This window comes from Ursus arctos, unplaced genomic scaffold (genome assembly GCF_023065955.2).
Source record: "Ursus arctos isolate Adak ecotype North America unplaced genomic scaffold, UrsArc2.0 scaffold_5, whole genome shotgun sequence".
NCBI classification, from domain to species: Eukaryota; Metazoa; Chordata; class Mammalia; order Carnivora; family Ursidae; genus Ursus; species Ursus arctos.
Window position 1 is genome coordinate 44,134,637 of NW_026623067.1, and position 22,593 is coordinate 44,157,229.

The 22,593-nt window shown below is 39.3% G+C and overlaps 1 pseudogene; it reads left to right on the top strand.

Moving 5' to 3' along the window:
* Positions 1-18,596: 18,596 nt before the first annotated feature.
* Positions 18,597-22,126, top strand: LOC113254944 (60S ribosomal protein L10a-like; annotated as a pseudogene).
* Positions 22,127-22,593: the final 467 nt, after the last annotated feature.

Sequence of the window (22,593 nt, forward strand, 5' to 3'; positions counted from 1 at the left end):
GATTTATGCCATCAGGGTCACTGCTTAGGAGAGCACTGTGCTTGTCCAGTGGTGTTAATGGGAACAAAAAAACACCTAAACTTCCTCTTTTAGCCATGCGTGGTCCCTGATATGTGGCTGTATTTGCGTGGGAAAAGGTAACAATACCTTCTGCTTTGCATGAGCTTTGAGCCCTCAGGGAGCTCTAATTCACCATAAGAACACTGTATAGGCAAGCAGAGACTCTAATATTGCAACCTGGGAGAGAGGCCTGCTGGCTTCTCAAGGATACCAGCTAAATGGGGCATGCAGACAAGTTCCTGAATCAGCTTTCATTGGTCTGGTATCAAGGAAATAACACCACTTTGAGGGGCAGGATAGCTGCATTCTATACCTGTCAGTACCACTGACTCATGGTATGACCCTCATTAAATACGTTCAGGACCTGACGCTCAGTTTTCTGTGTTTGCTGTATTTTTATCTCTTCTTTTCTGTTGGTTTATTCCATTTAGCTTCAGATTTCAGTTAAAATGCCTCTTCTCTGAGGAAAAGAGTGACTCTCTAATGTAACTCAGATCCCTCTGTTGTAATCTTTTGTACACTCTGTATTCTTCCTTCTTAGCATTTAAATATTATTCTTTGTTTCATTATTTAATGTCTCTCTTCCCCAGAGATGTTAAAATCCAGGATGGAAGGATTCTGGTCTATGTTGTTCACTGAGACAGCCCTGGTTTCCAGAATAGTGCACGTAGAAGATACCCAAAACATGCATACCAAATAAATGAATTAATGAATAATTTTGAGAAAAGAAGTCTGGACTTGTGTGATTCTATCAGTTAAAACCTGTGACTCTGGCAAATGATTGATGCCATGCTCTTGGTTTCCTCATCTGTAAAACTGGGACATATTATAATTTCCTGCCTATTTGTCTGCAGTATTTAAGGATATAAGAGATAACAGATAAAATACCTGATAAGCTGTAAAGAATCTTTCTTTGTTTGTTTTCCCAGTTTTATTGAAATGTACTTGACATACATCACTATATCGGTTCAGGACATACAGCATAATGGTTTGATTTACATATATTGTGAAATGATTACTGTAACAGGTTTAGCTGACATACCTCTTCTCATATAGATATAAAATGAAACAAAAAGGGAAAAAATTTTCTCTTTGTGATAACTCATAAGATATATTCTCTTAACAACTTTACTATGTATCGTATAATAGTGTTGGTTAGGGTCCTGTACTCTAGTACTTCGTATCTCATAAAAGAGAGTTTGTACCTTTTGACCACCTTCCTCCAATTTCCCCTCTCTGCACCCTCTACCTCTGGCAACTATAAGTCTGATCTCATTTTCTGTGAGTTTGTTTTTTTATTGTTGTTTTTAAATTCCACATGTAAGTGAGATCATACGATATTTATCTTCATCTGTCTGACTTATTCGACTTAGCCTAATGCCTTCAAGGTCCATCCATGTTGTTACAAATGGTAGGATTTCCTTGTTTTTTTTTTTTATGGCTTAATAATATTCCAGTGTGTGTGTGTGTGTGTGTGTGTGTGTGTGTGTGTGTGTGTAAAATGATCTCTTTATTCATTGATCCATTGATAGCCAGTTAGGTTGTTTCTATGTCTTGGCTATTGTAAATAAGGAGCCTTTAACGTGTGCCATAATAATAGCAGTTTAGAAGCTGTGACTTATCCTCCATTGGCATAAGCAAGTGAATTTGCCTTTAGGTAGAGGAGAAACTGAGATTATGAAAGATGCTTTTATCCAAGCTGGGAAGAGGAAGATAAAGACCTTCTCTTGGAATGCCATTCTAGTGTGGTAAGAAGATACGAGAATGAAAGGAATATGGAACTCTTTAATTCCTATGGACATTTCCATGCACGAGTGACAGACATCAGAGTTCTTAATACAGGAAAGAATTGCAATCTGGGTTGGAAATCTCACAGAAGGATTTTGATGTATGTGTTACTGGTTAAGCATGGGCTTTGGGATGACAGAAGTGGGTTTGAATTTTAGATTTGCCACTTTAAGTTGTTTGACCTTGTCACCTTAGAAATATTTCCTGATCTCTTTATGCTTTGAATCCAATATCAACAAAATAGGAATAATGATATCTCTCAGGGTTATTACAACTTTTTGATAAGAAAATAAAGTCATACAGTTAGCGCAGTGCCTTGAGCATGCTGAGTAAAAACTAAGTGGTAGACTAATCATTCTATTCTATTCTATTCCATTCCATTCCCTTCTACCTTACCCTATTCTATTATTCTACCCTGTCCTATCCTATCCTTTTTTGTCCTACGCTCTTCTCTCCTGTCTTATCCTATCCTGTTCTACCTTGGGTTGTCCCAGAGTATGGAGTGACAGTTAGCCGTGTAAGCAGTATTAGGGCTAATAATAGTAATAGGCTAATGTGGATAACTCTGGCCAGATATCACACTAGATGCAACATATCAGTGAAGCTGGTGGAGGCTGCTGTTATTATCCTAATTTATATAAGGAATTCAAGCTTGGAGAAATTAAGTATTTTGTCCAGGCTTACAAATTGTGTATGAGCCACAATAAGGATTTGAACTCAAGGATGTGTGATTTCAAAATTTGCACTCTTAAGTGTTACACTGTGTTGCACTGGCATGTGCTTAGGACTACTACTGGCAAAAAGTCTGGGTCAAACAAGGAAGCTTGCACTTACTAGCCTGCTTGCTCACAGATCCATCTGTGTCTGCTTGGTTTTTCCCATTAATCTGTAGGTTTCCCACTGATAACTGGATGAAAATCTGACCCACCTATTCACCTCTATTGTAGCTCAGTTTGATGTATCGGAGGTGCAGGGTATGGACTGTCTTAATCCTTGGCAGAAAGTAAACTGGAGATAGGGCTATAGAATAAAACACAAGTTATCCAATTAAATTTGAATTTCAGATAAACACTGAATAATTTTTTCATATAAGTATGTCCCAAATATTTCACGGGACAAATTTATACTAAAAAATATTTGTTATTCAGCTGAAATTTAAATTTAACTGGGTGTCCTATACTTGTATCTGCCCAATCTTGGCAACTGTACAGGAGTAGGCACTCGTGAGTATTTTCTTGCATTTAACCCTAGATCAGAGAGTGAACAACCAGGATGAGGAGGTCCAATAAATGATTAAAAGTTAGTACATGAAAAGTTAAAATCACATGTGGAAAGTGGAAGTTGGAAGTTATTGAGGGACCCAGTTCCTCTTTAATATACTATCTGGGACATATTTTTCCCCTGTGTTCCTCATAAGGAAGTCATTAGCCTCTCTCTTGTTCTTGATTCAGTCTAGCTGAAGTTTTAGACCAGCCCAGCAAGGAATGCATGTGGCTTCAGGAAGGGCTCTCCTGCCTTTGGTGACCATATGCTGAGGAGTGACCATTAGTCTTTGTCACCTTTCTACATGTAGCTTATGTCTTAGTCAATCCTTATGCCACTGATCAGTTTATTAATTTCTTGTTCAATGGGCATTTATTGAGCTTGTGCTATTTGCCAGGTGCTCTGCTAGGTATGAGGGACAAGAAAATGTAAAACACTAGTCCCTGACCTCACCTTTGTTGAGGAGGCAAATATGTAACCAAATGATTATAATTTAAATATGAGACATGCTAAGGGAGTTATGACAGATTCCTATGGGAGTATCTCATGTAGTGGTTAACATTGTCTCAAGAGGCAATCATAGAGGTATCATTTGTTTGGGGCCTTGAAAAATGGGTCTGTGAGTGTTCACTATGCAAGCAAGTTGTGGAGAAGACACTTCGCGTAAGAGACATGACATCTACAAAAGCACAGAAGCATGGAAGAGCATGACATATTTCTAGGAATGTACCTTCAGACTCTTGAGTATTATCAGATGTGAACATTAAAGTGAGATAACTGAATCTTGAAGTTTGCTTTAATTAATTGAACATGCCAAGAAGAAATAATAGAGAGAGAGGGAAGGAGGGAGAAGAGGAAACAGAGAACAGAAATAAATTTTCATCTATACCTTATGTAATATAGAAAAATTAATTCAAAGTATGTCACAGAATTACATGTAAAAATGTAAACTCTAAAATTTCTAGAAAAAATATAGAGAAAAAGCTTTATGACCTTGGGTTAGACAAAGATGTCTTAGATACAACACCAACTACATACACAAAAAGACACTATTGATAAAAAGCAAAGACAAGCCAGACAGTAGGAGAAAACTCACATATATATTAAGGGATTTATAGCCAGAATGCATAAATTTTTCTCAAAACTAAGTAATAGGAAAATGACCTGATTAAAAGGAAAGGGCAAAAATCTGAATATACTTGATCAAAGTAGGTATGTGGTTGACAAACATATAAAAAGATATATTTTGCACCATTTGTCATCAGAGAAATACAAATTAAACACCACAATGAGGTATCACTACCCATGTATCTGAATCACTAAAATTAAAAAAGAAAAAACCAAAACTGATCATTATAAGTGCTAGATAGTATATAGATAAACTGGAACTCTCATGGATTGTTGGAGGAAATGTAAAATGGGAAAACAGTTTGGCAGTTTTGTATAAAATTAAATAGATATTTAACCATATGACCCAGCAGTCTTACTCCTAGGTATATGATCAAGTGAAATAAATGTTTATGTTCAAAGAAAAAAACATACATGCCAGTTTATAGTGGCTTTACTGGTAATGGCCCCAAACTGGAAATAATCGAATGTTCTTCAACTGGCAAAATGATAAACAAATGTAGTGCATCCACATAAAGAAGTACTACTTACCAAGCTCTGTTACAAAGCTGTAATCATCAAGACAGCATGGTACTGGCACAAAGACACATAGATCAATGGAATAGAATAGAGAACCCAGAAATGGGCCTTCAACTCTATGGTTACTAATCTCCCACAAAGCAGGAAAGAATATCCAATGGAAAAAAGACAGTCTCTTCAACAAATGGTGTTGGGAAAATTGGACCACTACATGCAGAAGAATGAAACTGGGCCATTTCCTTACACAATACACAAAAATAGACTCAAAATGGATGAAAAACCTAAATGTGAGACAGGAATCCATCAAAATCCTAGAGGAGAACACAGGCAACAACCTCTTCAACCTCGGCCACAGCAACTTCTTGCTAGACACATCTCCAAAGGCAAGGGAAACAAAGGGGAAAATGAACTATTGGGACTTCATCAAGATAAAAAACTTTTGCAAAGGAAATAGTCAACAAAACCAAAAGACAACCGACAGAATGGGAGAAGATACTTGTCTTATCAGATAAAGGGCTAGTATCAAAAATCTATAAAGAACTTATTAAACTCAACACCCAAAGAACAAATAATCTAATCAAGAAATGGGCAGAAGACCCGAACAGACATTTCTCCAAAGAAGACATCCAAATGGCCAACAGACACATGAAAAAATGCTCAACATCACCTGGCATCAGGAAAATACAAATCAAAACCACAATGAGATACCACCTCACACCAATCAGAATGGCTAAAATTAACTCTGGAAACAACAAGTGTTGGCAAGGATGCGAGAAAGGGGAACCCCCTACACTGTTGGTGGGAATGCAAGCTGGTGCAGCCACTCTGGAAAACAGTGTGGCGGTTCCTCAAAAAGTTGAAAATAGAGCTACCATAGGACCCTGCAATTGCACTACTGGGTAATTACCCCAAAGATGCAAATGTAGTGATCCGAAGGGGCACCTGTACCCCAGTGTTTATAGCAGCAATGTTCACAATAGCCAAACTATAGAAAGAGCCCAGATGTACATCAACAGATGAATGTATATATATATAGAGAATGGAATATTACGCAGTCATCATCAAAATGAAATCTTGCCATTTGCAACAACGTGGATGGAACTATAGGGTATTATGCTAAGTGAAATAAGTCAGAGAAGGATAATTATCATATCTTATTGTTATGTGGAATTTAAGAAACAACACAGAGGATAATAGGGGAAGAAAGGAAAAAATAAAACAAGAAGAAACCAGAGAGGGAGACAAACCATAAGAGACTCTTAATTATAGGAAACAAGCTCAGGGTTGCTGGAGGGGAGGGGGATGGAGGAATGGGATAACTGGATGATGGACATTAAGGAGGGCATGTGAAGTACTGAGCACTGGGTATTATATAAGACTGATGAATCAGAGACCTGTACCTCTGAAACCAATAATACATTATACGTTAATTAATTGAATTAAAATAGTTTTTAAAAAAGAAGTACTACTTAGCATTAATAGGATCAAAGTCCTGACACATGCAACAGCATGGATTAATTTACAAATTATTATTATTATTGTTGTTTATTAAGTAGGCTTCATGCCCAGTGCAGAGTCCAACATGGGGCTTGAACTCACGACTCTGGGATCAAGACCTGAACTGAGCTCAAGTCAGATGCTTAACAGACTGAGCCACCTAGATGCCCCTCAAACACATTATTCTAAGTGAAACTCAAAATGCTGCATACTATTTCTAATTTCATTAATATGGTGTTCTGAAAAAGGAAAAACTCTAGAGACAGGAGACAGATGTGTGCATTGAACAGAGAGGGAAGGGCTTCCTGTAAATGGGCTGAGGGAATTGTTCAGGGTGATGGACACTTTATGCATAAATATGCTTGTATCACAAAATTTTCTATTTGGCAAAAGACATAGAACTTGATATTTTAAAAGATAAATTTAATATGATTTCACTCATGTGGAATTTAAGAAACAAAACAAATGTGCAAAGGGAAAAGAAAGGGGGGGGGCAAACCAAGAAACAGACTCTTAACAATAGAGAACAAACTGATGGTCACCAGAGGGAGGTAGATGGGAGGATGGGTGAAATAGGTAATGGGGGATTAAGGAGTGCATTTGTTGTGATGAGCACTGGGTGTTGTAGGGAGGTGTTGAATCACTATATTGTACACTGGAGACTAATATTATACTGTATGTTAACTGGATTTAAATTAAAACTTAAAAAAATAAAAAGGGTAAATTTAAACTGTATGTAAAGTATCTTACTACACGTACATTAAAACCTAATAAGGGAAAATAAAAATAATTATAATCACTTTCTGGATGAAAAATAGTTATAATAGTCTTATAGTCAAAGTGGTTAGAATGTATCCTAACTGGTGACTGACATATTCCAGCTCTGCAACTAACTTGGTGGGTGACCTTGGGTGCTTCTTTTTTCCTGTCCAGGGCCCAAACGTCTCCATTTTTCCAATGAGATTGTTGAATGGAATAATGACTAGAATGCCTCTAGCCTTGGGGTGCCTGGGGGGCTCAGTCATTAAACGTCTGCCTTCGGCCCAGGGTGTGATTCCAGGGTCCTGGGATTGAGCCCCGTGTCAGGCTCCCTGCTCTGCTGGGAGCCTGCTTCTTCCTCTCCCTCTCCCCCTGCTTGTGTTCCCTTTCTCGCTGGCTGTGTCTCTTTCTGTCAAATAAATAAATAAAATCTTAAAAGAAAAAGAAAGAAAGAATGCCTCTAGCCTTGGCACTCAGTGATGACTAAAGAGGCTGTCTCACTGGTTGCTTTTGTATTCCCTCCATCTTTGAGGCCAGGTGCTTTGGCTGAGGTCTGGGCTGGGCACGTGTTCTCAGGCATTACCATACACAACAGGCGGGTATGTGTTGTGGATATCTAGGGCTGGACTTAATGTGGCCACCACCCTTTATCCTTCATACCCTTCCTTCAGCAGACATTTTATGGCTGAGCTGTGAATAGCTGCCATCAACAGCTACCTCGACCTTCAGGATAAATAAAGAAAACATCTGTCTTGCACACTGATAGGCATCCTGCCCTCTGCCTCTCTTGAATGAATAGCTCAATACTGTTTAGTAAGAACAATTCTCATTCTTAAGGCCCTCTCCCATGTGAGAACTCATGCATTCCTCATAATTACCCTACTTGAAATGTAGGTCAGGATGGGTATAATTATCCTCATTTTGTAAATTGTTAAAAACAAAGCAAAACAAACTAACAGCAACAATGAGAAAATAAACTGAGGTATGGGCATTTTAATTCTCTAACATCACTCTACTAGTAAGAGGCCAGGACTGAACTTGAACTTAGTTTTATCTGATGTGAAAACCAGTGATAAGAATGCATTTTTCTGGGTTCCATTCTGAAATATGGGAACCCAGTTACTTCTCCTATGCTTATTTATCCATTCCTACCTTTACTCATTTATCAACAAATACTTTCTGACCTTGGAAAGAGGAGACTTTACATGAGATATGGGCCTGGGAATCATCACTGAAAGATAAAGCCATGGGAATAGATGGGATAATTCAAGGATAGTGGTAAGATTAGGAGAGAAGAGCACTTCACCAGATACTTGAGGGACATACACATTTCAGGGCTCCACAAAGCAAGAAGGCCCTGGAGGAAAGTTTAGAAAAAGCTATCAGAAGGGCAGAAGGAAAAAAGAGGATATTTGGATGCTGGGTAAACCAAGGGAAGAGAGGCTTTATGAAAGGGAGAGCTGCCTTAGTTGGACACTGCTCAGAAACATGGTTGTGATGTTTCGTTAATCTTGTGGCAAGGAGCCTTGGTCACTGGCAGGAGGGGAGCTCATGTGGCAGTGGAGATAACACCTCACTATCCGGTGTCAGAGAGTCAAAAAAGTCGATTCCATGCATCTCTGTCAGGGCTGGTTTCTGTATCTGTGAAACATGTATCCATATCCTCCTCTACTTCAGAAAGATGTGAAATGCAAAGAACCTTAATATAAAGCAAATATGATCAGTATAATCCTCACGTACAGAAGAGAAAGGGAGACATCATATTCTGTTCTTGCTAGTTTTGCTGCTTCTATCTTAAATGTCCTGTTAAATTCATCACTGCACATCATACAACTATTTAAAATTCAAAATCTCGTGTGATTGGGAAGGCCAAAATTATTCTCAGAGGTCTCATTCAATTCACCACCTGATTAGAACCTCATTCTTTTTTTTTTTTTTAAGATTTTGTTTATTTTTTAGAGAGACAGAGCACAAGCAGGGGAAGGGGGAGAGGGAGAGAGAGAATCTCAAGCAGACTCTGTGCCAAGCGTGAAGCACGATGCCGTGCTTGATCTCAGGATCCCGAGCCAAAATTAAGTTGGACACTCAGCTGACTAAGCCACCCAGGCTCCCTCATTCTATTGTTCCCTCAAGTGCACATCCAGATTTTATGATTACACTTCTGAAGATGGGCAGTTCACTCCCTCCTGGGACAAAATAGTGGGTACTGTGTAGCATAGACTCTGAAGTCAGACAGAACTCAGTTTGGATGCTACTCAATCAATGATATCTTGGGCAAGTTATTTGAACTCTCAAAACTTCAGTTTCTTATCTGTAAAATGAAGATTATAATACCTAACTCTCAGACTCCTTGAGAGACCCAAATATAGTGATGCATGGAGAACAAATAGCACAGCCTCTGGCACAGAGAATATGTTTTAAAAAAAAGATGGGCGGCTCTGTTGGCTAAGCCTCTGACTCTTGATTTAGGCTCAGGTTGTGATCTCAGGGTCGTGAGATCAAGCCCTGCGTCTCTCTCTCTCAAAAAAAAAAAAAAAAAAAAACAAAAAAACCGCAGCAATGATGCAAAGGGGCTTTAAAAACATGGCCTTTGAGGAAAGTTTGAAGAACTTGAGATGTTCACCATAGAAGAACTATTTAATAGGAAATGAGGTAGAGCCTAATGAGGAAGTTGTAGCAAATCAGTGAAACACATAAACTGAGGTTGATTGTATTAAAAAGTAGAGGAAGTGTTTTACCTTCATCATCCCATCATCCAGTCTTGCATTGCTTAGCACCAAGAAAGATCCTCTTGTTCATGACTTCCTCACTATGGGGGAAAACAGGAGCGGGGAGATCCCAGGAGCCTTCACCATAGAAGACCCCAGCAACCTTTGCCACAGAGCTTTTGCCACAGTTTTTGCCACCAAAAATCCCTACAGTTTTTTCTGACTTTGACCCCAGCTGGTGGAGGTGCCTGGGCAGTAGGAGTTGCTTTGCACCCCTCATCCCAGGCCAGAGCAGCCACTGCTCCCAGCCCCATTGGTGCCAGGGAACTTGACCCACCTGCCCCATTCTGGCACATGACTGGGACCCTGGCTCCATACCTGCTTCATGTGCACCTGTGCTCTGGACTCTGGCACTGCTACCCCTCCATGCATGCCTGTGCATCAGGCCCCAGCTCCACAAATAGGTGGAAACTAAAGAATGCGCTCTTGAAAACTATTGAGTCAGAGGGAATCAAAGGGAGTTTTAAAAGTATCTTGATACAGAGAACAGATCAGTGGTTACCAGAGGGAAAGGAGTTGGGGTTTGTAGGGTTTGTAGGGTGATGGAAGGTAAATAGACTTTTGGGGGTGATCACTTTGTCATGTATACAGGTGTCTGATTAGAATGTCATATACCTGAAATATATAATAACAATTTAAAAAGTATCTTGACAAAAATGAAAACAGAACATACCAAAATTTATGGGTTGCAGAACAAACAGTACTAAGAGGGAAGTTTTTAGTGATAGATACCTAGACTAAGGAAGAAGAAAGATATCAAATGAACAACCTAACATTATACCTGAAGGAACTGGAAAAAGAAAAATAAGTTTAACCCAAAGTTAACATAAGGAAGGAAATTATAAAGATTAGAGCAGAAATAAATCAAATATAGAATAAAAAATGGAAAAATCATTAAAACTAACAGTTGTGTTTTTTTAAGAAAAGATTAACAAAATTGATAAACCCTTAGCTAGACTAAGAAAAAGAAAAGGAAAGACTCAAATAAAATCAGGAATGAAAGAGGAGACATTATAATAATGTCTTAGAAATAGAAAGGATCATAGGGACTATTATGAAGAATCACATGCCAAAAACCTGGAAAACCTAGAAAGAATGGATAAATGCCTAGAAATATATGATGTACCAAAACCAATCAAGGAGAAATTGACAACCTGAACAGACCAATAACAAATAAGGAGACGAAATCAGTAATCAAAAACCCCCCAGCAATGAAAAGCCCAGGACTAATCCTTCTTTAACTCTTTCAAAAAATTGTAAATGAGGGAACACTTCCAAACTCATGAGACCAGCATCACTCTGATACCAAAATCAGACAAAGGCACTACAAGGACAGAAAACTACAGGCTAATACCCATGATGAACATAGCAGAAAGGAGAATGATGATCCTTAAGGTAAGGGGAAATAGGGAGAAGTTGGTTGGTCAAGGTGTACAAAGTTTCAGTTATGCCAGGTGAATAAGGTCTGGAGATCTAATGTACAACACCGTAACTATAATTTTTTTTTGTTTTCTTTTAAATATTGTATTTATTTATTTGACAGAGAGTGAGACAGCAAGAGAGGGAACACAAGCAGGGGGAATGGGAGAGGGAGAAGCAGGCTTACCTCTGAGCAGGGAGCCCGATCGGGGCTCTATCCCAGGACCCTGGGATCATGACCTGAGCCGAAGGCAGACGCTTAACAACTGAGCCACCCAGGTGCCCAATGTAACTGTGGTTAATGATAACTGTATTGTATACAAAATTTGCTGAGAGAGTGGGTCTTAAGTGTTCTTACCACACACAAAAATTATGCTAATTATGTAAGGAGATGGATATGTTATATAGCTTGATTGTGGTGATTATTTTATAATATATCTGTATATCAGATCATTATGTTGTATACCTTACATATATACAATTTTTAATTGTCAGTTATACTCACTGAAGTTGGAAAACAGGGGCGCTTGGGTGGCTCAGTCAGTTAAGCGTCTGCCTTCAACTCAGGTCATGATCTCAGGGTCCTGGGATCAAGGCCCGTGTCGGGCTCTCTGCTCAGCAGGGAGTCTGCTTCTCCCTCTCCCTCTCTCTCAAATAAAAAAAAAAAAATCTTTAAAGTTGGGGGAAAAAACAATTGCACGAAAAGTAATAATTTCAAATTTTTAGGAAGAGACTCATGAGGAACTTAACACGATACATATATATATACACTATCATACAAAGAGTATTAAAATTCATGAACTGTGTAGCTGAATAGAATCTTTATTATTTTACTCCTATCCTCCAAACTACTCATGTGACAAAACAAACACATACAAAAATTTTAAAACTCTTACTAAACAAACACAAAACTAAGAGCTTTCCAACTAGAGGTCTCTGGGTCAGTTATGAAAATAATCAACTTGCCATTCAAAAAAAAAACCTGTTGCCTTTGTATATTATAGCAACTTCTACTTCTGTTTTTAAAATAAGTTTAAAACATGAAAAAAATGTACCATATTAAACTTGTTTAAAATCAGTCATGTTTTCATTGTTGGCTAATAATGATTAATGAGAAAGATTAATAATAATGATTAATAAGATAATGAGAAAAATTAAGATTCCAAATACATTTCTAGGGAATATGACAATAACATCAATAAAAATTTTTCTCCACATATAATCATTAACAGATGAATAAAGCTTATTTTAATAAAGACAATATGAAAATAGTAAACCATATTCTATTAAGAGTTACATGTTGCTTATTTTCTATGGAAATCACTGTAATGACCATTTTATTGAAAAACCAGTAGCATTACGGGGTCTGGTTTAAGAAGTTTAAGTCATGGGGCGCCTGGGTGGCACAGCGGTTAAGCGTCTGCCTTCGGCTCAGGGCGTGATCCTGGCGTTCTGGGATCGAGCCCCACATCAGGCTCCTCCGCTGTGAGCCTGCTTCTTCCTCTCCCACTCCACCTACTTGTGTTCCCTCTCTCGCTGGCTGTCTCTATCTCTGTCAAATAAATAAATAAATAATCTTAAAAAAAAAAAAGAAGTTTAAGTCATGTCTTCCTCTTTCATCCTTTGCATCTTGATTTTTCTTTTTCCCTTGAAGACCTACTTCTCCATCTTCTACTCTCTCCTTGTCAACATAGTCATCATAATATCCATCCTGAAATTCTTTGTTTTTTTTCCCATTAGCTGTATTTTTTAAAATTATGTTCAGTTAGCCAACATATTGAAATTCTTTGAACATGAGAGGTCTATTTCTTATTCTTCCTTTCCCAATTCTGAGCTTGCTTCATATTGCCCTCATTCTCCTTTTCTTCCCTGTCTTCCTCTTCCTCATATTCTCTGGGTAGACTGGGTCCATTCTGCCCATTATCTTTGTTATGGTTATTTCCATACTTATCTTCTTCCTCTTCAGAGTTGATGTTCATTATCTTTCTGACCAAATCCCTTTAAGTATGTTATGCTGTAGCCATTAAAAAATACTTTCTCAACCATTGGGATTATGATAGCATAGTTAAACAAGGCATGACTTTTCTATTTTTTAGTATTTTCCTGAACATCTACTGAACTGAGTACTTTGATTCTAGTTCCATTCAGATTGAAGTAGTTAGAATTTGGTCATTTCCCTTTCAGAACTTCCAAGCCCCCAGAATTGATATTGACACTAAGAACTCTGGTCAATGAAGTTAGTTCCACCTTTAGCCATACTTAGAAACCCTGGTTTTAAAAAATATCCATTCATGCTTTCAATTTCCCAATGATTGACTAGCAATTATCAAAGACCAATTGGGTCACTCAATGTCTTCATTATCCCCCTCTTCCTCAACTACCACGAATCTTGTTTCTCCTTTCTTCCCTCTCACACTATCTCCAATTCCAAAATTTGCAGAAGATTTGAAAGTAAACAAAAAGAAAGACAAATATACCATTCAGAGCCAGCAAAAAAAGATACAGAAGATAAAGAACAGAAAAACAGGTGGAGTCCAAAGAGGTGGGATGCTAACATTGCCTCCCCTCCTCCTTGTTCATACATTCACAGTTATTTTCCCTTCAACAGCTATTCCAAGAGTTGAATGATTTTTTTTTAAAAGTATGATATAATCAGAACTGTATTTTTGGAATATTAATCTGATGGTTGTATGTGTAAATTGGGCTAGAGAGATTTAAAAAAATCAAGAAGCAAGAAATTAATTAGGAAATTATTTTATTAGCCAAGGAAAGAAAAAAATGAGGAATTAAACAGCAATTTTGTCACTGGGAAATAAGCAAAGGATGTAAATACTAGTGGTATCATGGAGCTAGAATTTGTTAGAGTTGGCTTTGAGAGTGGGTGATTAGTGGGAGAGTGATGGTGACTTTTATCATGAGAAGGGAACCAAGGAAGGAGCTCAGGGGAAAGATGCTGAATGTAGCTGGCCACTTGAGATTGAAGGGCTGCTTCATCAACTAGGTGGGGGTTCCCTATAAGTAGATGGCCAATGGAACTGAAGGAATGGAGTTGAAAGTAACCCCCAAAGATAGGGTGTTAGAGCCTTCAGCAGATAAAACAGTTTTTTTAAAAAACTATTTAAGAAGAGATACTTAGGAATGAATCTGAGAAGAAACAGTAAGATAAGAGCAGGGGAATCCTGAGAGCTAATTCTCTAGAGGCTGAGAGGGATGAGAATTTAGAGAAGTGAGAGATGCCTACTCAGAGGCAGAGAAGAGTGAGAAGTTTTTGTGCTGATGGCAAGAACACTGACAGAGGGTCTAACCTGCCAGTGAAAAGACATACTGCTTTTCCACAGACGATAGTGTCATCCAGTTCTGGGGGAAGTGTGCAGGCACAAAATAGAAAAGTACACACCCTTCCCTCCCCTCTTTTCCCTTGACGTTTTTTCCACTCTTGGAGAAAGAGATGGAAATGAGCTTGGTCCGGTCTCTACCGAGAGGCAGAAGAGCATTGATTGGATAGCGTCTGTGCGCCCCTCCTAAGCCACCCTCTGTTTTTCTCTACTCTGCTTTTTGCCCTTTGAGGCTGAGCTGACTGGATTATATCAGTGGACTTTTCTGCCTCATGTTTCCTGTTGGTTTTGGCTCATGGTGATCTCTGGTGGGAAGTCACAGGGCAGTAGGAAAGTATTATGGGATATTTCTTCCCAGCTCCTCCATGGTATGTCCTTATGCATTGGCTATGTCATTTTGTGATGCCTTGTCTGTAGTACGGTGTGGCAGGATTTTGGCCCAATGTTAGCTCAGAGTGGCGATGTGAACATCAAAAAATGGCCAAAGAGGGAGCATTTTGTAATATCTAGACTTCATATTTTTAACTTGACCAATTATGTTTTCCTTTTAAAACTCTGGCATTCTGTAATTGTGAACTAGGATTTTGCTATTCAAAGTGTAGTCTGTGGAGTAGCAGAATCAACTTCTCTTGGGAGCTTGTTAGAAATGCAGTTTTGCAGATCCTACCCCAAACCTACTGAATTACAGTCTACAGTTTTAAAAGACACCCAGATGATTTATATCCAGGATTTGAGAAATACTAAGCTAATATACCATCATAGTGACTTATTATCTCTGTGAACTTGTGACAAGTTACTTTTCCCTTTCTAATCTCAAATTTCAGATTTCTAATCTTCAAATTTCTGAATTTGAATAATAAGTCATAAGGTTGTTGCAAAGAGGCAATAAGATAAAGTGATCCTGTATTGTCCTGTAACATTTTTTTATTAAACAAATACTTCTGGATATCTTCAATGTGCCAAGCACTGGGCTAGACGCTCAATAATTAACAAAATAGATTCCCTGGCCTCATGCAGCGTGCATTGTTTCTGAGTCTTGGGGACCAAGTTATTCCTGTTTTGGACTATGGCAGCCTGGTGTTGTAAATAGATCATTGACCTAAAAGGTGAGAATACATAGATTGCAATCCTCCTTGATTACCAGTCAAGTTAATTAATACTTCTAAAACCTCACATAGTTATTTTTGTGTGTGTATGGTGAGAATACTTAAAATCTACTCTCAGTAAATTGCAAGTATACAAAACCATATTATTAATGATAGTCATCATACTGCACATTAGATCCTCAGAACTTATTCATAACTCAAAAGTTTGTACCCTTTGACTGACATCTCCTCATTTTGGCATCCCCAGCCCCCAGCAACCACCACTGTGCTCTCTGTTTTTATGAAATTGGCAAGTGTGTATGTATAGACTTAGATTCCACATAAAAATGATACCATGCAGTATTTATGTCGCTCTGCCTGACTTATTTCATTTAGCATAACGCCCTCCAGTTTCATCCATGTTGTTGCAAATCAGTCCTCCTTCTATGAAATGCACTCTATAAGGCCTTAAACAAGTCACTTCTGCTTTCTTAACGTTGTAAATGGGATCTTAAAAATACCAGACCACATTAACATATCTCAGAGTGTTCATGGAACACTGAATGTATGCACTTCTCCATGGAGGGGATAAAAGTAATATTAACATGGCCAAATAAGTTGGGGAACCTATTTCCCTATTAGGAGATCACAGTACACCTTTACTATATCAAAGTCTTCAAGAAGTACCAAGTAAAACACCCCTTTAATTTGGCATAATCCCACATTTCTGGCACTTATTGGTAAAGATTTCTTCCTTTCTTTTACTCCTTCCTTCCTTCTTTTCCTTCTTTCCATCACAGTAATTTGGGCAGATCTTAAATTGGCTCTCTAAGGCCAGTTATGGACATGCTATTTGGTGGATCTGTCTTAGAAAAGTCAGGAGGAAAGGAGGATTTTGCCAAGGGCAGTCCTCTATAGTGGCTGGTCAGGACGACTCCCAGTGGTTGTTTGGTTTCCCAAGAGGAAGCATTAAGTTTTAATAAAAGGGCAGGAGATTAAAAGCACAGTCTTTAGGAGTCTCCTGACATTGAGCAAGTCTCTGGTCCTCAGTGTCTATGAGAGGGTGTGGGATCAGCCTGGTGACTCTGTCATGGTCTGGAATGTCTGAGCTGTGTAGGAACCTAAGGCTGGAAATGCCTATTTGCTTGAGGAGAGGGCTGTGTGTTGGTACCCATGAAGTTCAGATAGTGCTTTTCTTGTGTGACTTGGAAACGGTATTTTCCCCCAGTGAAAGCTGGGCTTCCTCTCACAGTGTGAGGATTGGAGAGTCCTGCATTTGGCTTGAAGAGGGCCTACTCACTTAATTAAGTGACCAAACCTGTCCCACTTGCTTAGAATGTGTATTTCAGAAATATGGCCACAATCCAGAAGGAAGCAAGCCCAAAGCTTGTCTCAACAGATATTTGGAGGTTGTCTCTTCCATATAAAGTTCTCAAGCTTTTGATGTGAAGAAAAGCATTTATTATCATGTTTTACTTCCTAAAGTTTACTTTCCTGTGTACCGATATATGGAAACCGTATACGCACATATTTCCTGGTTTAGTGCTGGGGGGGAGGGAAGGTAGATAGAATTGCACCAGCAATTTTAAACAAGGGGTTTAACAGATAAGAGGTAATAGACTTGGAGAAAAGTCTACTGAGGTAATGGAAGAATGTCTTCTGATCACATTCAAAAGAGAAGTTCTTCTGACCACCTAGATTGAAGACAGAAACAGGCATGGGGACCACACAGAAGCTCCACCTATCTGGGGGACACAAAGCAGTTTCTAAGAACCTGGATTCTGAGGAGGACAAACCCAGAGCCAGTCCTGTTGAAGGAGGTCATTGAGAGGATGTGATCACCGGTTGACCTGTGAGCTGGACTCAGTCAATTAGAGGCTCCTCATTCTCCCCACCCACCCCACCCCCGTCCTTGGAATGTACATTCTGCCCACTGTCCACACTAGAAGTCATTTTCGAGGACATAGCCTTGAGACAATAATGTGTTATTGAGACCATCTGGACTGGATACATGACAGAATCCTGTTCGAAACCTTTATATAAACTTTTCAGATTCTGTCAGATGGGTACATCTACTTGTCTTGCTGCCACCCAAAACAAGGTTTGTATGTAAGTTCCCTTGCTTATTAAACCTGCCACCTACCAATCTGGAGTGGCCTGCCTCTTTTATAGTCACTCGCATATTTTGATAATTCAAGAGATTTTGAGGCAATATGGTGCTGTGAAAAAAGAATCTGTCTGACCTGTGTTCAAATCCTGATTCTGCTACTTGCCATTTGGGATTTACTTTAACCTCTCTGAAATCTTGCAAGGTTGTGAAGACTAAATGGATGACAGATCTGTGTACCTATTATTAGTGTCTACCTTATATAAGCCTTTAGTAATCATAGCTGTTATCATTGTTAATATTGAATACTGAAGTTCTAAAATACAAACATGAAAAAAAGAGAAAAACAAATACCATATGATTTCACTTATATGTGGAATCTAAAAAACAAAACAAAGGAACAAACAAACAAAATGCAGAATCAGACTTATAAGTACAGAGAATTGATGGTTGCCAGAGGGGAGGGGGCTGGGGGGATGGGCAAAATGGGTGAAAGGGAGTGGGAGATACAGGTTTCCTGTTTTGGAATGAGTAAGCAACAGGGATGAAAGGTACAGCGTCGGGAATCAAGTCAGTGGTACTGTAATAGTGTCCTGTGGTGACAGATGTTAGCTACAGTTGTGGTGAGCACAGCATAATGTATAGACTTAGTGGATCACTGTGTCGCTCCCCTGAAACTAATATAACAGTGTGTGTCAACTGTACTTCAATAAAAAAATAAATACAAACAGATGAAGTCAATAAACTTCAGAGTGGAAAAATGACTTATCAAAGTTATAGAAAGGAAGGGACTAGAATCAAGTCCTCCAAGCTCTAAGCCAAATGCGCTTTGCCTCTACATACTCAGCCATCTCCATGAGGTAGTTACATGAAGCACATGCTTCATGGGGCACATACAGTGGAGAAGTGTGGTGACAATCCCATGGAGCCCAGGGAATTGCAGTCAGAAATTGAAGGTAAAATCTGGCTCTGCCACATACCGACTTTGTGATCTTGTGAAAGCCGTGCAACTTCTATGAATCTCCTTTCCCTCATCTTGTAAAATGGTGATAATGATCCTTGCTTGCTTTCCAGGAATGTTGTAAAGTTCAAATGAGTTGAAAGAGAAGTTTGAAACTGTAAGAAGCAGCAGGTGCATTAGGGATTCGTATTTGTATTACATACTTAAAAGTGGCAAGGGAGCATAATTTGCTTAATATTGGTTCATTAGTATCACGAAAATTATTTATTTGACAGGTCCGCTTGTTAGGCAAGGAGAAGCGAACAGGATAAGAATTGCTCATTCCAGCAAGGTGGACATGTGTGTGGTTGCCTCCGATGCGTGTTGCTCTAACCAGAATAAACCCAAGAGCTACAGCTTACTGGAGTTCTCTGTGTAGCCATCTTCAAAGAAACCAAGTGTGATGTCTGAAAGTGAGTAGAGGTGATTCAGATCCTGACTTGAATCCCTTGGCAGACATCACGGGATTGTAATTCCTACTCAGTTCTTCCACGCCCCCCTTTGCCCTGCCTCCCATCTTCACATCTCTCACACTCTATACCCACCCCGAGCCTTTATCTTAAACCCTCACTAAACATCCTCCCTGGAACATACCTGGGTAAAAACACAAAACAGAACAGAACGAGCCTTAGTGATCTCCATGTTTCTTCTCTCTTATCCTTCGCTTCTGTATTTTATGCTTTTAATGGACTAAATATTTGCCTTTGTGATGAAATTTCTCTCTACTTCTCCTTTCATCTCTCTTCCCATTTGCAAATTCTCTGTCAAAAATGGGCCAGAAGCAAAACTGGAGCATTTTGAGTCAATTTTTAAAGGGGGGGGGGGGGTAGAAGTCTAGTGAAAAGCCCAGAACAAGGCAGAATTTTCTTTAATACATTGGGAGAAGGTAAAACATAATGAACACTTACAAATTAAATTTTTTTTTAAAGATTTTATTTATTTATTCGACAGAGATAGAGACAGCCAGCGAGAGAGGGAACACAAGCAGGGGGAGTGGGAGAGGAAGAAGCAGGCTCATAGCGGAAGAGCCTGATGTGGGGCTCGATCCCGGATCGCCAGGATCACGCCCTGAGCCGAAGGCAGACGCTTAACCGCTGTGCCACCCAGGCGCCCCAACACTTACAAATTAATATACACATAGTCTAAATTTATTATAGTTTTTGTTTTGTTTTGTTTTTTTATCTCTCCAAAGGAATGACTGAATTGGATACGAGGATGTGAGATTTGTGTAATGGGACCAGACGTAGGGAAGTTAGTTGTAGGGAGTTTCTTATGTTTTGGGTCATACTCATAAAAGTTTTTCACTCATATTTTCTTCAGGCATTTAAGTGTTTCTCTTGTGCCCTAAATTTGTGCTACTGACCCCACCTCCTATGTACTCTTGTCATTATTAGTTTACTTAAGTTCTACTCTCTTGGCAAGTTTGAAATATGCAGTATAGTATCATTAACTATAGTCACCATCCTATATGTTACATCCCCATGACTTACGTGCTCTCCTTAAATCCTGGCTCGAAGTGTTGCTTTGTAAGAAAATGCCTCCATTAGAAACGCTGACTCACCCCCATGGGGCCTCATTTTGAATGCTGATCTGACTGCTTGAGAGGGTTTAGCAGAAAAAGCCACTGCCTACTGTTGAGCACCACCTTGTGGATAATTAACGAGCTATGACGGCATAACTGGCATGTTGCAACGGTGTCTGGGTAGGAATTATTGAATTAGGATTCTTGCTCTGCTACCTACTAGCTGTGTGACTGTGGACAAGCTACTTGATCTGTGTCTCCCCTTCCTCTGGAGAGGGAGATAATCTACCAATTCTGCGGCGCCTGGTATTATAGTAAGCACACACAACTACTAATCTGATGTCATTGTATATAACGGTTTGATTGCATTGGTCAAATAAGACCAGATTTCTAGATAAGGGCAATCATAATAACCAGTATCAATAGTATTATTAATAAGATAATAACGGCTCCTATTTACTGAATGCCTACCAGGGGCAGATGCTGTGCTGCATTCTGTGTGTGTGCGTGCGCACGCGCATGGTCTGTTCTTTACACGAATCATTTCATTCAATCCTCACAATACTCTTTCGTGTTGAACACTTTTATTATGCTCAGTTCATATGTGAGGGACCTAAGACTCTGAGATAACTGAGTTGTCCAGAGCTACACATCCAACAAAGGCAGAGTTGAAATCAAATCCAAGTCCGACATTAAACATGTCATTTTAACTGCTCTAAGCTTCTTGTCAGAGAATTGAGCAAGGAAATTATATTTTTTAGGGAGAAGACAATGTGTGTATGTATGCATGCGCGCATGTGTGCGTACGTGTGTGTTAAGACACAAGGGGAGCAAGAGGAAGGACAATGGTCATTGTCTTCAACCTGCTATATAGCTGTTATAGGGAAAGGGATACCATGATTTTTGCAAATGATCCCAGATGTTATAATATTTTGCGTGAATAGATTTCTGCCCACTTGCACAGAGTAATTTTCTAATAGGCAGGATTGTTCAAATATGAAATTGTCTGCCTTTGGAGACAATAAAGTCTCCATAATTAGAGTTCTTTAAGCAGAGTCTGCTGATAATTTGGAAAAGATAGTATAGGGATTGGGTCTAATTGAGAGGGACCACTGAGGTATTTTCTAATCTAACGAGTCATTATTTCTATAATAAACTTCAAAATTCATGGCAGAAGTGACCCTTCAGCTGGCTTTCTTTTCCGGTTATTGCGGTAGGAGGCTCCACGAGCAGCAAAGTCTCCTAAGCCACCCTGTACGAGGTGGTGCAGGAAGTCCTGCCCGGCAGCCAGCACAGGTGCAGGTAGGTTTTGGAGATGGTGGAGCTGCAGATCAGCTCGAACAACTATGACAGTCAGAAGAACAAACACTTCTCGGGCACAGTCAGGCTAAAGTCCACTCCCCACTCCAAGTTCCCCCTATGTTTTTGGGGGGACCAGCAGGACTGTGATGAGGCCAAGGCTGTGGATATTTCCCACATGGACATTGAAGCACTGAGGAAACTCAACAACAATAAAAAATTAGTCAAGAAGCCGGCCAAGCAGTATGATGCCTTTTTGGCTTCAGAATCTCTGATCAAGCAGATCCCACAAATCAGCCCAGGCCTCAATAAGGCTGGCAAGTTCCCTTCCTTACTGACCCACAATGAGAACATGGTGGCCAAAGTGGATGAAGTGAAGTCCACCATCAACTTCCAGATGAAGAAGTTGCTGTGTATGGCAGTGGCCATTGGCCACAGCAGATGACAGATGATGAGCTTGTGTACAACATCCACTTAGCTTGTGAGTTTCCTGGAGTCATTGCTCAAGAAGAATGGGCAGAACGTCTAGGCTTTATACATCAAAAGCACCATGGACAAGCCCCAGCACCTGTACTAAGGTACGGCTTAATAAACCCTAGTGCTACCAAAAAACAAAACAAAACAAAAAAACCCAAAACCTGATCCTTCTGCTGGCTTTGTGCATTAGATAGTACACTTTTGATTACAAGTTGTAGGATAAAAACTGGTTTAAGAAAAAAGTTCATTGTGAGGATTAGGAGGTACCTCAAGAAATCCACAAGCAGGAGTAAGAGAGTTGAAACTGGAGTCTGAAATACCATGTTTTCTGTCTCCATCCTGATTTTATGCTCCTGCCCACAGATTATACTTCTTTCTTCTCCACTTCTCTGCAGAACAGCTTTCTTTCTGCTCCTCTGTCTACTTGGTAGGCCGTAGATGCCCATTTGATTGTTTCTGAGATGACATGTCTCTGATGAGACAGATCTTGACAAAGAAAAAGATCTTACTTTCGTTTTCAATTCTTAAACTTTTGGTGATCCATTTTTTATCTTTTGATTTTATTTT